Genomic DNA, 20,056 nt, shown 5'->3' on the forward strand with positions numbered 1-20,056 from the left:
GTCGTCAAACCTGAGAGCCCATCTGCACATAGTCCTATCTATGAGCCAATAGATCATTGTCCATTTGCTATCATGAGACGTAAGAGTGGTCCAGGATTTACCACCCAACCATGGAGTAGTTAGCTCCCTGAGGCTCTCCAGTTAAGAAGAACTACCCGACCCTGGCACAAGTAGGCTAGAAACTCAGTAAAATTGGTTAAGAAAGATTAGGTGCAGCCAAGTGATCTAATCTACTTACACCTATGTCTAGTAGATACAGTCACAAGGATATGGAAGAGGGAAAACAAAATAAAATAACAAATGCATTTCAATCATATGCATAAATATTTTACTGAGCTTAGCCAAGCATCATGAACTAGTTTAGTGTAAAATATTGGCAGGTAATACATATGGAACACTAACATAAGTTTCCAATAATTACCCTCCTCTTTGATCCCATATTCAACAACCTTTTCCAAAAGCCAATTTGATCCAAAAAAATCATCAATTAACCAAATAAAAATCTATCTAAAAGAAAAGGTCTTAAAGCTTGAATATACATTCTTTAATTTTTTTGAAAATTCCTTAATGATAAAGGCATGGTTAAGATAAAAACACAATGATTCTAAGTTTATCTATTTTCCCAAAAAAAAGATCACTCTCTACAGATAATAGAAACACTAAGCTGGACAAAATTGTAACTCTACAGCTAGTACATAAATGCAGAAAAGTTTGATTATAAGTTACTCTTACAAATTTCATTTATTTCAAACAACAATACCTAAATCATATCTTCCGACATAGTTTAGATTTATAGCCTCCTAGCTTTACACTAAATTATTTTAAATTATTAACCAATAGAAGAAAATTTAATCTAATTATAAAACTAACATTATATAAAATAAACATCTCCCACAAACGATGGAGTATTCAACTAACCAAAAATCATAATGAAATTGTTTTGATACTCTACAAAAATATATAAAAAGTCATAAGAATTCAACATTTAAATTTGAGAATGGTGCTAAAGTCTTCTACAAAACTACATTTCCAATGCTAATCTTGTGATAGGTGGAAAACTTTAATATTTCATGACAGAATTATCAAAATAAAATATTACTAGATATTATTATTATTTGTTCACAACTTCTATATAAATGTATATATAAATAATTTAAATTTCATTTTGGGTCAAACTAACTGCTATAACAGTTCATTATTTAAACATGCTTATCTCTAACTAAAGATTTACCACTTTTACTGCCTAATGCCATAGTGAGACGTCTATTTCACTAAAGTCTATGATTTCATTTAAGAAATTTATTGTGCAATGAATTCTCCTTAAGTAATGGAGCAACATTCATGACTTAATAGAACAGAAGCCAAACAAATTACAACAAGATAATGTTTATTTCTTTAAGCATTTATCTCTAAATGTCTACTGGCATGCTCAACACAAAACAAAACTGTGGAAAAGTTATTTGCTACTGTTCAACTACATTTGCTATTGTTTTACTAGTTTGTTCAATATCATCGGCTCATTCAGGTTGCTAGAACATTAGAATTAAAGATTATCTTCCACTCAAACAACTTTTCTCTTCATATACTACCTTCAACCAAAACGATAGGATCTGATTCATATAATACACATCATAGCAAAAAAATGATACATATAAAATAAATTTTGAGGTTTGAAATGAAAGGAATGTGTGAACTTATTGATTTTGATTGAGTTTCTCCAACAACTTCTAGCTACTGAACACTCTAGCCCATCCGCACTTCATCCTTCTCTTTCGATTTTCAGAAAAAAACCTCCTCGTATCTATCTATCTTCCCCCTTCTTAACAAAAATGTCCTTGTCCCCTTCCAAATCGACCTCCTTCTAAAATGTTGCCTTCCCTCTAAGATAAACGTTTTCCCTTCCTGATCATACTCACAGTTATCACCTTCCTTTATGTCATTCCTCCTTTTTTATTGAAATGCCATCATGATCATAAATTTTAAATTCTTACCAATCAATTTATTTTTTCCACTCATTTTGGATTACAACTACCAATTGGCATGAAGAAAATATATAAGACTTTTAGTTAAATAAATTTGCCTCTATCTAGAACATGACCACTTCAAACCTTTTTCAAAATTTTGAATAAAAATAAACTATTTATTATCTATTTAACTCCTCAACTAACTATTAAGATTAAAATTATAACATTTCAAAAGAATAATATTTAAATCTTTTCATTTAATCATTTACACTACACATACATATAACAAAATATTTAATCCATCTAGGTAATTAAAATTTAAAGAAAATAAATTTAATTCAAAATAAAACAACCTAAGTGTGTGTGTGCAACTACACAATACAAATTTTGGCACTAGTACATTTGGGCTCATTTTTTGACCTTTATTGGTCAAAATTTTGACCCATTTTTCGACCAAACTTCAACCAAATTTGACCAACAAATTGGTTGATAATTATTTGGTCAAAAATTTGACAAACCTACTGGATGGTTGAAATTTTGACCAATACGTTGGTCAAAAAATGTTGTAGTTGTTAGGTCATTTTCTGCCATTCATTGGTCGAACTTTCGACCAATGCTTGGTAGAAATCTATAGGACATTGGTCGAAATTTTGACCAATGCATGGTAGAAAACTAGATAGCATTGGTCGAAAAAAATTTGGTCAAAAATTCAACCATCCAATAGGTTGGTCAAAATTTTGACCAATACGGTGGTCGAAAAATGTTGGAATTGTCAGCACATTTTCTGCCATTCATTGGTCAAACTTTCGACCAATGCTTGGTAGAAATTTGCAGGGCCCATATCATGGATAGCGATATCATGGACCCACTTCCTGTGTACTAGGTATGAAGATTTCAGATCATGAGATTGAGTCGGGATCAAAGGGTGGCATTGGCTCGCTGTGAAGAAGTGCTCGAAAGTTAAGTATAGCGAGTTAGCGAGTGTGGCCCACCACTATTGAAGTAAAATTGTTATCCACAAGATCAAGTCTGGATTGATGATGCTCATTGACTCGCTATAAAGAGATGTGTAAAAATTAGGTATAGCGAGTTAACAAGTAATGGACCCACCATCGTGTTCTTAAGGGTTGTTTCAATTGTCTACCACACGATTAAAGTAAGATCAGTGATCATCGCTAGCTCGCTGTGGAAAGGTGCTCGAGAATTATGTTTAACGAGTTAGCAAATTGATGACATGTGTCCGCAGTCATCCATGGGCCTGGTTTGAAGCACCAGCCTTGAAGGAAAGGTAAAGGTGGAGGTGTTTTATTGGCTTGACTGCCAATGTGTTAAGAAGAAAGCTGAGTCAGCTTAGTTGTCATTCCCAGATCGTAGGATTTTTCAAGGATCAACGGCACAAGTTTAAAAAAGAAAGTGCGATGCCACTCTATTTTTTTGTTCAGCACATTTATGATAAGTGAAAGCTTCACGTGTGGGAGAAACAGAGTATAACACAGAGATTTTCATTAATTCCAGTCCCACATGAATAGAGATTGCAAATTTTTTGAGCACAAGAGTTTGATTGATTGTGTCGTGTTAAGCCTAGTAAAGACGTGAAACTATTCTTCTGTCATTCGAGAGAAATTTTAGAAGTTCAGAGAAGAACAAGTTCAGCAAGTCAAGTAAGTACTCATATTATAACCTCTGTGGCATTCCAATTCTCTCAATATTGTCAAAATGCCTCCTAAGAAACCATTCTCTGGGCAAATTTATTATATGGATAGGAATGTCCATGATGATTTATTAGAATTACTCCCAGAATCTACTATACAACCTGCGCAAGTTAAAATGTTAATTTCCTTAAACCTTAGGCTTAAAATTTGTGATGGCCTATATGACAAGGGGAACTGGGTTAGGGATGCAACAACTACTCAAACTTGCCTTATCTTGTTTAAAAAGTGGTTTTCGGAAATAAAGTTGTTTGCTTCGCATGCTAATGTCTAGAATTTTGATTTGGGAAAGTTAGTAGTCCCAAGTGTTTTCATGGATTATGATTTGCTTGAAACCATTGCTAAGAATTATGACCAAGCAATTAGGGTTGTAAGAAGAAAGGATGGTGTGCCTCTGGTCTCGATTACTCCTAAAGAAATTAGAGAGGTTTTTCACCTGGAACCATTATCAAACTACCATGTGCAAATCAATTTTCTAGAATTAGAGAATGAATATAAAGCAAAGAAGGATGTAATTAGGGGAGGTGCACTAAGGGCACATATTGGTACAATAGGAACTTTTCCTGTAATTACTGTAGCCTCTAAAGAGCCTTTTAAGAAGAGTCTTTTCACTTCCCGAGCTATAGAGATATACAGGACCTTATGCCGAGTTTTTGGTGAAGATGAGCAATAATTTATACCCATTGGTTTCATGTACATGATGGTTTGGATTGCTTCCTTTGGTGTAGATGTTATTTTTGATTTTGCTTCCTTTTTGGCTAAAGAAATTCACATTGGTTTAGTTGGGATTGCGAAGGGCAAGGTGGAAAAAACTTTTGGTCACTACTCTCTATTAATGCATATGTTTTTGTTCAAAGGAGTGACATATTTTGGTAATGAGGTCGAACTAAACAGAGAGGAGAATTGGGAAATACTGCCAGTCCAGTTGTGGAGTACAGATATGACCTGGGATGCAAGTAATGCTAGTTTTTTCAGATTTGATAGATATTTTGCTGCTAAATTGAGATGCCTCATATTGAGTGACAATCCCAGAATCCCTAGGGTACTAATGAGTCTCATCAGGCCTGTGGATAACCCCCATGACTTGAAAGTTTCACATAATTGGGGAGATATCATCCCCTACCCTGTTTCTACTATTTTTAGAATCTATGGTTTCAAGGGGAACCCTCATGTTTTTCCTTACCAAGTTCCTTTGAAGGTGGGAATGGCTGAAGTTTTATGGCAGTTAGGGGGAGTGGAAGAAATTTTTTGTTGAAAAGGAAATTAGGGTCAATTTTCCCTACCTACACAGTGGCCCATCAGTTTGTGATTACAAAAGGGGGATGGATCTTTTTGCATAAAAATTTGGAGCAGTATATGATGGCTATCTCTCATCCCCATTTTTCTAATTCTGAGGGATTTTTCAATCAGATGTTGAGGCATAGAATCAAGTTGGGACCGGTCAAGCATGATTCTTATTATCTAGAGGATATTATAAGGAATGAATTCTCATTGCAGGAGCAGGAAACTAAAAAGAAAAAATTGAGAGTTTATTCTTGGGTCTTAGAATTCATTCATTGTTTTGATAATAAATATGATCCTTTGGATAATGCTATTACAGAGGCTGACAAAATAAGTAAGCTCATGAATACCTTCCCTGAAATAATGGAGGTCATGAATGAAAAGAAACAATTTTTTATTGATTCATATCTTGATAAGGCCAAAGAGGTCATGACGAGGTTGGCTTTCACTCCAAATGTGACAATTGATAAAATAATTATACAAAAGAGGCCCGGATAAACTATAATTCAAAATAAAAGGGTTCCTATAGACAAGGGCAAACAAATAATAGGATCTACTAGTATAGCCCAAGAGGAGAGACCTGAAGAGCCTAGTCCTAAGAGGCAAAAGGTAATGATAGAAGAAAGGCCTCAAGATGAGGAATATTCACCCACCCAGTCCCCTTTGAGGATTGGAGAAGAGCAACTCATTGGTGAACATGTTGAACAAATGGGATCACAGGGAGATATTTTTATTACTCAAGCAGAATTAGATGAGGGTAACCCTCCAAAACTTCCTCTCCCAAGTTTGGATCTAACAATAGCTGATTATAGAGGCAGGGAGTTGGACCCTGTATTAGAGCAGACAAGTCATCAATTTTTGACTGATGACAGTTTTGTGAAATCAAGGGCTTTTCAGCAGTTTGCATGGAGGACAAATATGAATGTTTTTGAGGAGAAATGTAAAAAGATGAAAACAGAGCATCCAGAAATGGATGAAACTTCCATGCAAAACCAAATTAAAGAAGAAATGACGAAGGAATCATAGAATATAAGCCCTGAGGAGGGGAGGAAAATGATAAAGGCATCTAACGTTTTATTATTGCCCAATTGGGATATTGCAAATGCATTAATTTTCAATTCTGTTTCAAGTAGATTGGAGTTGCAAGACCCAAATAGAAGAGACTTCCAAGGTACTTCATTCATTGAAGATCAAGCTGCATTGGTCAGTTGGTCATTGAGAAAGGGATCTAGAGCCACACCATCACAATCAGATGAGTCTGGGTTGATGGTAAATATACTTGTAAGAAGGGTTGCTGGCACTTCACATGTATAGGTAGCATATTGGAATGTGGATTCTTCTAAGTTTGTGTTGGCCACTACTAAGGAGGAACAGGTTATGTCTGAGTTACAGAATAAATATGAAACATTTCTTGAGGCCTATAATAGGGAGGTAAAAAGGAGAATTGAACTTGAAAACAAGGCAATGGGGAAATCCACAAGGCCAAGAATAACATACCCCTATCCTCCGGTGGAACCTTTTAAATCCACCCCCCTTGTAGAGATACTAGACATACCTCAAAGGCCTGAATATTATACAGCTGAGGAATTTGAAGAAGAGAAGAGAAAACTATGGGCCTTACATGTAGAGTTAAATACGTAGTATGAGGATAAGCTTAGAAAGGCTCTAATGTATTTAGTGGACAAAATTGAGTGGCCCTTATTCTTTGATCAGTTGGTAAAAGTAATAGATATATGGGAGGAATTGAAAACTCATGATGATACCCTGAAGCCTATTGTTAATAAATGGGGAAGAAGGGAAAAGGAAATCACCCTTCTATGTTATTCAGTTATAAAGTCTTCCAATCACCATGTTGAAAAATTGTATGATATTGCTAATGACCTATCAGATTTTGATAACAGGAGAGTTGCTTTGCAACTGAAAATTATTTCTTATTTGAATAAGTACAAGAATAAAAAAATTGATCTATTTCCTTGTGCCTTGGATAGAAAGAAGAAATTGAAAACTAAGGAAGAGTGGAGTAAAGAATTGGATGACCTTTTCTACACAAGGATAAATAAAGTTATTAATGAAAAGGGGCATGCTTGGTGGGCCACCACGACAGAGGAATTGGTTAAAGTCCAATAATTTTTTGATTCTTTGAAGCAAGAATTTGTTGGTTTTGAAAAAGAGGTTGGTTATATTTTTAAAAAGAAAAATGATATCCTACAGTTTAGCTGGCCAGATGATATACAATTTGACACTTGGATGGCAGATCTTCAGTTGGACAAGCAGTTAGAGGAGGACAGTTTAGATGATGATGAGAAACAAGAAGGCGAGGTGCAGGTTATTGACACCTCTACACCAGAACTGAAAAAAGAAGAAGGGGAAAAGGTAACAATGCCTGCTCAAGTTGAAAGCAATGAGAACCCGCAGGAGAAAACTGATTTGGAGGTATCACAAGATCATCCTTCTTTGGCTAGCTTGTCAGCCACATATTCTGAGGAGCCAAAATAATGAGAGACAAATCAGAAGTTGATGATTCACAATAGAAACTGGAACGGGCCTACCTGAAGGAATATTTGATACGCTTGGCATTCTGTTGTGATTGTTTTTGTCTTTTGTATGATGCTTTGTTCCTTGGACACTTGTCTGATCACAATTTCCCTTTTCTTATTGCAACTCATGCTATATAAATGAGTTTTTAAGGCATTGTGATGGTCCGAGACTTGTGCAATTTTTTGTTTCTTTCAAGAAGAGTACATATTTAGTCGATCCAATAGTATGCAGAGGTTTTGAGTTTGCTTCCATTGTACTTTCTGATAAGCAAATTGAAATGACAGAAATGGCAATCTATTCTAGGCATTCACTTGGTTTTCTATTGGTTATTGTATTAGTCATATGAAAAGGATAATACAAAGGGGTATTTACACTATATCTGTATCATCAATTTCTATCTCCAGTTTATGGGTTTGTTTACTTTGAAGTCATTTAAATAAGGTTTATTTGGCTGAATGCAGTCTGGATGGGTTGTATGTTGGTTTTATTGTTGCTTTTAATTCAAGCAATTATATAAATGCTTTAGTAAATCAGTAGGGTTTATGAGTTCATAAAAGGGATATTGCATAAGAATGGAAATGGGTGATTGCAGTTGATTAATTCTTATACAAGTTATTTGAATTAGATCTCTCGCCAATAGTCAATTTCTTGCCTAATGGATAAGGCAATGGTCCTATAAATCAGAAGTAAACAAGGATGAATTCTGTTGCTGCATATCAAATCATCTTACAAAATCAAAATTATTTTCAATCCTGTTCAAGAATTATAAATGTTGGTCTCAAGTCATTTATATCTAATTCCTGAGTCTGAGGTAGTTGCTATTTCCAGGAATATTTATAAATTTTAGGAGAATTATGACCAGATCTGCTGATAAGGGATGTGTATAAGTTTGAAAGCATTGAAGAATTGAAGTGATCTGTGTATGTATGTGAGGGTAACAGATGAGAATCAGAATGAAACTAAGATAATTTCATTTTTGAATTCTACTGCATCATGCACTTGTACAGATCCTTTCTTGTTCCTCTTTGTGCCCACCACTTAGCCCACATTATTGAGTGTCCTATACAAGAAAGTCTTACAGCAAGCAATTTACCCAAGATTCTTGGAGTTGTTCCACTATAAGATATGATGAAACCATGAACTAATTGCCTATTATTTAAGAAAATGAGAAACACTATAAGACACTTTGTAGTGCTGCAATAATAGCCAAATCACCAAAGTAGGCATACTTTTTGGATCATATTCTCTCTCAGACACAGATGTAACATGCATTTTCGTTGCAGGTGATTTCTAGGAGCTTGGGGTTCACTATCAATTCCAACACCTTCGACTAAATTTTTTGAACAAGTCAAAAGTTGTTCCACTATAATGATTACTAATAAACTTTACCATTATTCAAGTCAAAAGTTTATCATTAGCAAAAATGGTAGATAATTTTGTTCATGGTCTCAAGGAAAACAAAGATTGCTTGACAATAGCAAGAAAAAACACAGATGACTTAGAAATAGTCTATCACAATGAAAGACATATTTTACCCATCATAACACTAGCAGTGCTCTACTGTCTCATTTTTGGTAACAGAGACACCCCCCAAACATGAAGGATTCACCCCCCAAACATCTTCAAACATGAAATGATCCACTATCTATTAGACTGGTGTCTAATCCGGGCTAAACCTCCATCAGTAATTACCATCCAACATGACACTTGCACCAATTTTTCCCACTCTCCTACATTTGGTTAATATAGTACAAATAAATTATCACAACCTCATTGTCTCCCACCAATAATAGTGACTACAGGTGGTAGGAGAGAATCTACATTGGAAACTTTAGAATAAGTGCAGTTGACTATGCCTAACCAGTCACTGGTTTGAATGCACCAGTCTATTATTCCTTACTCAACCTGCAATGAAAATTAAAAGAATGCATGGACAAGATAAAAATAATAATAAAATTTTCTCACATTAAATATTAGTTAAAATGCATTTGATACATCATAGGAACTTACTGTTCCATGGGACAGAGACTGAATTGCAAAGAACAAGATTATTTTATTGATTATAAATTTTTCACAATGCCTTGTCTCACCACCCTGTCTCTACTTCTCCCCCAAACACTCAACAAATCACTTCTAAATAACCAAACAATAGTAAACAACCACTGTTGTCTAACTATCTGACTGTTACCAGTTAGTTATAAATTGAAATTTGTTGTCTAAGTTGACACAAAGTGTCAACTTTGACAACTTACAATCATATATGCCTTTAATATATTTCACTAACCTTTTCAAAGGTTTGATAACTTCACTAACCTTTCCAAAGACACCTAAAACCCTTACAAGTTGTACTAGGCCTAAAGACACCTAAAACCCTTACAAGCTTTTCTTTACATTTTTTCTACATTTGATACTTTTCTTATAGGTGGACATGTCTATCACAAACATCCAACATGTTTGTCCTTAGACTTCATGGCAAAAACCCTACAAACAACAAAAAAAAAAAAGGACATGAACCATCCAAACATCTCTAATAGCTTGTGGATATCCCAAAGATGCATAAGTGCATGACTTGTGAAAACCAAAAAGATAAGACTAACTTGTATAACAAGCGAATAACCAAAATGATTTTATGTCTTTGTTATGTTTGACAATGACAATGATATTTGGATTCAAGTATGAGAAAATTTATATCAATCAATTCATTAAATATCATTTGAATACAAAGAATATTTTAAGAGATTCAAGAGCATAATTATAAGCCAAATTTGTGGAAGACCTAAATCAGACCTAAGTGAACAGACATGTGAATGCTTATTTTGAATATGATGAGCAGATCTAAGGCAGAATTTTTATGAAGGTATATTCCAAGTTTAGAGCATTTATTGAAAAACACTATTTCAAATCTTGGTGGATTATTCATAAGTACAAGGTAGATTTGTTGAAGACCTCGAAGGAGATCTAAGGCAAATCTACCTACATTATAAACACTTTGCATTTCAAAGGTTAGTTCCTTCTGCATTGCAGGATTTGAGGTTGGTGTCTCTTGCTAATTGAGTCTACACATTGTTTGAATTTATATACATACATACATTTATGTGTGTGTGTGTACATACACACACAATTCACCTACAAGGATTTCCATGCTAAATAGTATATGCATCTTGTCTTCTTTTGTTAGACATCAACTATGTGAATGCTTTCTACATTGCTTTTAGTTGACTATATATATATATATATATATATATATATATATATATATATATATAATAAAATATGCAAGTTTCTATGCCAAACTAACTCCAATGTGGACAAATATCTAATAATTGGGATTTAAACTAAGCAAGAACTATATGTTCAAGGAACCAAAAGATGACTGCAATGAGACTATTACAAGCGAAAAAACTTAAGTCTTGTTAAAGAGAATTGGGATGTGTGTTTGAAGACTTAACAAATTTGAGCTTCACTTGGTTTCAAGAATACTATAATATTCTCTACTTAACAAGGCCAACCACGTGAAGGTGGAAGCTCATCTGGTCTCACCCCCCTCCCCCTAACATCAATCTAAAGTACCCATTATCATCTAATTACATACTTCATTCATTCATTCATCCATTTATGAACTATAACATTCATTAATACACAATACTAATCAAAACTTCATTAACACATAACAATATTCATTAACATAAAATAAAAATCTATATTAATACACATCATTCATACATAATTACTTAAAACAAAGTTCTTTCATTATCCAACAAGGTTTATCAAAGAAGATTTTTAAAACATCATTTCTTTTTTTTGTTTTTCTGAGCTCTCTTAAGAAAAGCACTCATAGGGACATCCATATCTGCTTCATTCTCCTCCTCTTCTGGCACATGTAATGTCAAATTATGATGGCTCCTTCTCTTTGGAGGAGTAGGAGGTTGTTGCACTAAAGGGGGCTCTGTTGTAAGAACAAGTGAATGCGATAAATTGGCATACTCTTTTTCTTTCTCTAACTGTTACAAGTTTGTAATTAAGTACAAGTACAACATAAAATGCATTTTTCTTACCTAAAAATGCCACATCATGTACATTAACATTTTGATCTGCCACCACGTCAACATGTTGAACACTTGGAACATGGTCCAATCCTTCAGCATGATGTTCAACATGCTCTGAGATATTCAAAAAAAGGATACACGTCAAATTCCAATTGAAGATGTTAAATTGTATTCATAATTGCATAATTAATTTCCAATAGCAAATTAATACCTCCACCACTATAATGCACATCATGGCCTTCGTCAGGAGCAAGTTCTGTGGTAGGATATGAAGGCTGTAGTAAAATGTTATGCACATTGTTATGTAGTCAATTTACGTTTAAAACTAATACGAGAAAAGAATCTTCTCAACTATTTAATTTCATTTACTTTTCATTTGACCAATTTACTTGTGAGATATCATTTGGTGCATTGGATTCTTGGGCAAGGCTTACAGATTCTTCATGTAGGTGTGCAACCACAACTTTATAGCCTTCCTTCAAGGCAATTTTTCTATCTTCATCTGTGACCTCCACATTGAAATCTGTGCCCTATGGTTTTTTCTTGATAACGTCAATTTTCCATATATGGTTTCATTAAAAAAAACTATTTGCAACATTATATTTAAAAAAAAAAAAACAAAATTCATTGCTCTACTTACAAGTCGAGACTGTAGATTCATATAGCCACCAGAGCCAAGTTTGTGTTGGCCAACCTTTTCTATTCTCACTTTTGTAGCCACGGATGTGTCCTGCAATCTATGAACAATTTCAAACATCTTAGATTATATATTTACAAATATCAATAATTAGTGCATGATCACAATGTATTTAATACTATAATGACATACCTCTTTTTCCCCTGTGCTGCTTCATTATCTCTATCTTCACATAGCCTTTTCTCCTTTGCATCTTTTATTATTTCATTCCACTCCATCGATGGAATCATAGGAGGACAGTCGTACTTTGGGTTATCCTTAAGACCCCTTCTATATTGATCCCTCACAATCCTTATATGCTTTGTTGCTCTTTTCAGAAGTAGGCTAGTGTCAAAAATGTTTTTCCCAAATTTCTCCTCAATGGATGCAATCAACTGATTTTTTAATTCCCCAGCTTGTAAATTCCACCTTTTTAAAAACAAATAGATTGTTAGATCAATAACTTTAATATATTACAATAAATAGAAGAAAAGAAAAATTATGTAGCAATGATATGAAACTACATACCTTTTACGTATGGTGGGTCCAAACAGTCTCAATGTCATATGAAAAAGATGTTCAAAGAAAGCATTATTAGCTACAAAAACATAAAGGATTTATCAGTCCAAAATGAGTAATGTAAAAGTAAACTAAATTTACACTTTAAATAATATCAATTTTAAAGCACCTGGAAGCTTTCGTTCTCTTAATGGAAACATAGTTTTCTTATTCAGCAACAATGTCCCTTCATATGAACCAGTACTAATCACACGAACTGCTCTAGGAAATGGATCAGCTTCAGTAGTACTGCTCTCTATTGGTCTACCTCCCTGCCTATGTCCATGTCTCTCTATGTGTGGCTATATATATATATATATATATATATATATATATATATATATATATATATATATATATATATATATATATATATGTATGCATGTATGTATGCGTGGTGTGTGTATGCATGTGTTTGTGTGTATGCAAGCTTATGTAGACATCATTTAAGCACTAATGTGCTACTGCATTGTTCATCAACTTGTAGAAAGACATTACAAAATATAGCAAAACAAGGTTTTACCAGTTTTATTGGGCATAGACGATGATGTTTGCATGGTCCTTGTTGTCGACAATGCAGCAGACAATAGTGGACCGCCAACCGAAGGAGGAGTCCACACTTCATCATGAGCTGAAGAATAAAATATTGTTAGCAAAGACATTTGCAGTCGATAAAGATCAAATGGGATACTAGCGAGAAATGTCGACAAAAAAAAAGGTAAGTGTTATAATGTTGGTCAAAACAAACAAAGTGTTACTTACACGAAGGTACTGTGAAACAACCCTGACCATGTTCAGCATGTAATGTTGCAACTGGCACATATGTCTATACAAGAACACATAAAATCAGAGATCATGATCCATAAGATACTATAAAATATTAATATCTATTGAACTTCTATTACTGCTTTAGTCGAATTACTGCTTACTTTCAAAGATTGGATTTTACGGTCCAATTCTATTCTCAGTGCCTCTTTCTCCTCACTTCTATCCCTTGATGATAATTTGAACAAGCTCATCAATGTATCTTTGTGTAATTTTTTGGGTGATGAATACAGGGTCAGTACTAAGGCCCATGTCATGTAGATATGATGCCTGTATTTCAGATTGCATTTGATCAGTGATCATTGTAGCTTTTTCCTATCATTTATGACATCAAATATTCATATACTTTCATCAAAATAACTCCAAAGCCATAAAGAAAAGAACATAATAATAGGACATTTGTGTCTATATTAACATTAAAATTTACAATAAAATGGGAAGTGAGAGCGATGGGAGCAGAGAGAGCGGGAGCTTTCAAATTTTGAATTCCTACAAGGGCGGGATCTCCTCAGATGGCCAGGTTTGGATCCCTGGCCTAGAACACGAATAGCAAGATGGAGGCAGACTGGAAAATCTTGGCATAGGGGATCAGTCAAAAAGCGTGGAGGGGGACCCAGCTATCCATCCCAAGGAAGCAGCTAAGATTCCTTTGGTTCCCACAAAAAAGAAGTTAGGAACTACAAAATGGTCTTTGTTATTTGGGGTAAAACCTTTAGGTAAGTCCTCTTTCCCACCTGTTAAAACTATCCAGGATTCTGTGAAAGGTTCTTGCGCGATTGCTATTCCAGATGAGATAGTGGATCACAACATACAGGCTATGGCTTCTACTTTGGTTGGGAGATTTTTGGGACCTAGACCGAACATTGATGATGTCAGGTTGTTCATCAAACAAAAATGGGCTCTCAAAGGTCAGGTCTCAATCACGTCTATGGAAAAAGGCTTCATGTCTTTCGACTTTACATGCTTGGAAGACCTTGCCAACATTCAATATGAAGGGCAATGGGCCTTTGGCCACTCTATCCTTGTGCTTCAGAAGTGGTCATCCAGTATGAGCTTGAATGATTCTTTCTTTGTTCAAGCTCTTGTGTGGGTCAGACTGCCAGAATTGCTGTTAGAATATTGGAATGAGGATTTCCTTGTGGGGATCGCAAGGACCTTCGGGGAACTCCTCTCAATGGATCCGATCTCTGCCTCTAAAAATCATCTCAATTACGCTCACATATGCATTGGGGTGAGTGAAGGAACAAACATGCCTGAGTTCATTGCTCTTCACTCTAAACTAGGGGTGCACAACCAAAAAATAATTTATGAAACTATCCCCTTTGCTTGCTTCCTTTGTCTGAAGGCTGGTCATAAGGCCTACCAGTACCCTAGTGCGGCAAAGAAGATGCCCATGAAACCAGTCATCTCTGACCAAGCCAAGAAGCAATCATCTCACCCTTATGGTAAGGGTAAGATGAAGTTGCTCTAGAGGTGCAAACTTTTTGTGGCATAGGGGAGGAAGGCCATCAATCAGATGGATAAAGCCTTGAAGGATATCCCTAAGAAGGACATTCCCAAGGAGCAAGCAAGTGCTACTCACCTTAAGAAGGGTCCTACCTTGGAGATGCCAATCTCAGCCTCGATGGAGGATCCAAAGATGCAGGCGAGTCCCCACTCCCAAGGCATGGGACCCACAGAGGAGCAAGCTCCACCTTTGGATGCAACAAAGCAGCTTAGTTCCGTAATGGAGCAAGCTCCATTTTGGAAGCTATTGAGCAGCTTAGTTTGGGGCAGGAAGCCTCAACCCGGATTATTCTAGAAGCAAAGGAGAGCCAGGATAAGATTCTTTCCCAAAAGCTCACTAAAGCCCAGACCCCTTTTGGGTCGAAGGGGGGAGAACCTTCTGTTCCCAAAGGGCTAGAGGCCAAGCTCCATCTTCTCATTAAAAACATAGATCCAAACTAGATTGCCTAGTGGGAAGGTCGGTTAGAAAGCAGTGTGACGGTAATCCTAGATGACTGGTGCATGGTAAAGAATAAAAAAAAGAACTAGAAGAACTAGAACAAATTCCTCCCTCCTTTATCTCCAGCGTCTACCAAAAGTAGGGTTAAAGATGACATTGGGATAACCCCTGAGGGAGCAGGAAGAAAGAGTTCAAATCAACTTCTATAAGAAGAAACCAAAAGGAACCTAGCAGATGGGAGCCAGAGAACCATCAAGGATTTCTCAGGAAGTAAGAAATTAAAGTCATTTCATGGAATATAAGGGGCCTTAATGGGGCTCATAAAAAGGATCTAGTCAGAAATATGATTAGAGACCATAGACCCGATTTTCTGATGATACAGGAGACTAAGATGAAAAGGGACCTGGTTAAGAGGATATCCTTCAATAAAGCTTTTAGTTGTGAAGCCTCAAATTCAGAAGGTGCTTCTGGAGGAGTACTAATCCTATATAACTCTAGGGCCTTCAAGTTATCTACTCTTTTCAGCACTCACAATGCTGTTCTATGTGAGGTTTCTCACATCCATAGCTCTAATTCCTGGCTTATCCTAAACCTGTATGCCCCCAACACCAAGAAAGAAAGAAATTGTTTCTGGGTCAAGCTCCTTGACATCCTTTCCAATTGCAATGTTAACAAAGGGATTATCATGGGGGACTTCAACTCACCTCTCTCTGATGCTGACAAATGGGGGGGTCTTTCCCTGGATTAGGACAATAAGCATGACCTTGCATTGTTCATTCAGAATGTTGCCTTCTTGGATATGGACCTGCAAGGGGGAAGTTTCACTTGGTCTAACAGGAGAGTTGGAGGAGATAGCATTCAGGTTCGCCTCGACAGAGCCCTCATATCTCCTGAGTGGCTTCTTTCCCATTCTTGCAGATTATCCCTCCTCCCTAGGGTGGATTTCGATCACTCCCCGATTTCTCTCTCTATTTCCCCCCTGTCTAGCAAAAGGGCCTTCCCTTTTCACTTTGAGAAAATGTGGCTTTCCCATCCAACGCTGGAAGGAAAAATCTCCTCTTGATGGAACTTTGAGGTTGATGGTACTGCTATGTACAGATTTTCCCAGAAGCTGAAAAATGTGAAATAGAACATTAAATCTTGGAACAAAACTGACTTTGGCCACATTTTTCAGGAGAAAGATGAGAAAATTGATAAGCTCAATTCTATCCAGGAAGAAATCTAGCTCTTTGAATATAATGCTCACAACAAGTAGGAGGAAAAGGCAATCCTCTCGGATTTGCATAACATCATATCTAAGGAAGAGCTTTATTGGAAACAAAGATCTAGAGTCAGCTGGTTGAAAGAAGGAGATCGTAACACCAGATTTTTTCACCTGACCACCCTTAAGCATCAGGCTAACAATAGGATATCTAATATGAAAAAGGGCCAGGTTCTAGTTTCTAAGGAAGAAGAGATAGCGAAGGAAGTTATTTGCTACTTCTCCTCTCTCCTCACAGCTGATCCCTCCCTCTCTGTGTCTAATCAAGAGGATATCTTGGCAGTCGTCCCCTCCCTACTGCAAGATCATCACAATTCCTTGCTGAAAGCTATCCCCACCATGGAGGAAATTCACCAAGCCCTCTTTTCCCTCCTGGGGGATAAAGCTCTTGGCTCGAATGGTTTGCCTACCTTCTTCTTTCAGACTTATTGGAATGTGGTTAAGAACGATGTGGTAAAGGCAGTTCAAGAATTCTTTGGGGCTAGGAATCTGCTTAAAGAGCTTAATGGTACTTTTCTAGTCCTCATCCCCAAGATTTTGGGAGCTGACTCTTTGGACAAATTTAGGCCCATTAGCCTCTGCAAATCATTCTACAAGATCATTTCCAAGGTCCTCACTTCCAGACTCCTCATCATTCTTCCCCTGATCATCTCACCCCAGCAAACTAGCTTTGTCCCAGGTAGGCAGATCCTTTATTCCATCGTATCGGTTCACGAAGTCTTCCACTCTCTTGAGGTGGGCAATAAGGAAGGTTTCCTTCTCAAACTGGACATGTCTAAAGCTTACGACAGGGTCGACTGGAAGTTCCTCTTTGTTTTCCTTTGGGCCTTTGGTCTCGATGCTCAGGTATGCAAGCTCATCTCCCAGCTTGTGTCTTCTCCCTCTTTATTTGTTTTGGTTAATGGTCTCCCCACTCCTTTCTTCTCCCCCTCAAGGGGTTTAAGGCAGGGTGACCCCATATCTCCTATCCTTTTTGTCATCTTGGCGGAATGCCTGGGTAGAATCATCCAGATGAAGATCCGAGCCAGGAGTTTGAAAGGTCTAAGGCCTTCTTCGGGACCCTCTACTTTCACCCACCATCAATTTGTGGATGACACTATCTTGGGGGGTGAAGCCTCTATCTGAGAGGCTAGGACTTTCAAAAGCATTATGAACTCCTACACCAAGGGCTCAGGACATGCTATCAATTTGGATAAGAGTTTAGTTTTCTTCCTCAACACCCCTTTGGAGAGGCAGAGGAAAATTGCTCGCATCTTGGGATGTGGCATCGGGTCACTGACAGCAACTTATCTTGGGCTACCTCTTGGAACGAAACCTTCGGATTCCTTTTGGATCAGCATTATAGACAATTTCAATAGGAAACTTGTAGGCTAGAAAGGGGCCACCCTTAGTCAAGCTGGCAAATGATCTCTGGTTAAGTCTATCCTCCAAAACCTCCCTACCTATGCCCTTAGTCTTTTTAGGATTCTAGTTAAGTTTGTGAAAAGAATGGAGAGGATTCAAAGGGATTTTCAATGGACTAGGACTGATGACCACAAGAGATACAATCTAGTTGCATGGGACCTAGTCTGCCAACCCAAAAGCCAGGGTGGTCTTGGTATTAGAAAAATTTCTCACCTCAATCAATCCCTTTTAGCTAAACATCCTTGGTGAATCTTCCAAAGCATAGGTGTTTGGAGGGATATTCTGGCTAAGAAATATCTAGGTAGACTATCTCTTAACTCCATATTTCAAGGGGCTGAGCTGTCGACGGGATCCCATATCTAGAATGGGATCTTGAAGACCCCCCCCTTGCTAAATCCAAAGCTAAATAGAAAGTTGGAATGGGAGACAAAATCCTTTTTTGGTAGGATAGCTGGCTGTGTCAAGAACCACTCATTAATCATCCCATATTTGGTAGGTGGGCTGATTAGTGTATTGGCAGATACAGTTTGATGGTAAGGAACTACAAAAATGGTAATGAATGGCACAATCTGGCTGAACTTTCATAGGACCTCAAGCCTTTAATTTCTTCTCTAAATGCCATCTTCATCAACCAGAATGGTGACTCTTTAGTTTGGGGAGATTCTTTAGGGTGCCTTTACTCTGTGGCCACCAGCTATCTATCCCTTGTGAGTAAAGAGGAGAAACATATCTGGGCCAAAGCCTGGATCCCTGGGCTTATGCCTAAGATAAACACTTTCTTCTGGCTCCTCTTTCAAGATAAAATCCTTATCCATGATAATTTAGCCAAGAGAGGCCAAATCTTACCTAATAGATGCTGCCTCTGTAAGGAAGATCTGGAAATGGTTAATCATCTATTAATTCATTGCCCCTTCTCCTCCAGGGTGTGGAGCCATCTGACTACTAACCTGGACTTCAACTAGTGCCCTCCAACTTGCATCTAGGATTTCTTTAGTCAGTGGAGAAGCCACCACCAAGGTTTGAATTCATAGTTATTGAGCTCCTAGATCCTCCCACACTTCTACTAGGGAATTTGGAAGGAGCGCAACAATAGGATTTTCAGAGACAGAGAAGCCCCTGAGGTTATAATAGCTGAGAAAACCAAAAACCTTATGACAGAGAACTATGCCATAACCAGAGAAGGAGACATAAAGGTTGGAGGGAACAGTAAAGCTAGGAAAGAAGATAGGATCAAAAGAAGACAGGAGGCTACTTGGTCTTTTCCTCCTGAGAACTGCCATAAAGCAAACTTCGATGGGGCGGCCAAGGGGAATCCAGGTCTAGCTAGATGCAGAGGTATCATAAGAAACAGTTTGGGAGGTGGCATTGCTATTATCTCTTCCCCTATTAGCCACCAAACCAATCATCTAGCTAAAGCTAGTGCTATTAGGTTCATTATTAAGTTGGCCCTCACCTCAGGGATTGAGCAGCTGTGGCTTGAAGGTGACTCTTTAAATATAATAAACTGCATTTTAGGAGTCACAAAACCCTCCTGGACCATTGAAAGCATTATTGAAGACCTGAAATTAGACTTAAGGAAATTTAAAAACTACCACGTTAGCCACGTTTATCATGAAGCAAACACGATCACTGACTAGTTCGCCAACGAAGTGATAGCAACTCGATGATGATGTGGGGAAGCAAAAATGACTTTTTGGCAGCGACGACTGAGCTAATCCGAAAGGAGAAAATCCATGGCACCAACGTAACATCCTTTTAATGATGTTAGGATTTGCAAAATTGTACTTCAAAAAGGAATTTATTTGGAGTTATGTGAAACCCCCTCCGCTCCATAATCACGTGTACGGAA

This window comes from Cupressus sempervirens, chromosome 6, assembly GCF_028749045.1.
Source record: "Cupressus sempervirens isolate cs-2001-9-10 chromosome 6, ASM2874904v1, whole genome shotgun sequence".
Classification (NCBI taxonomy): Eukaryota; Viridiplantae; Streptophyta; class Pinopsida; order Cupressales; family Cupressaceae; genus Cupressus; species Cupressus sempervirens.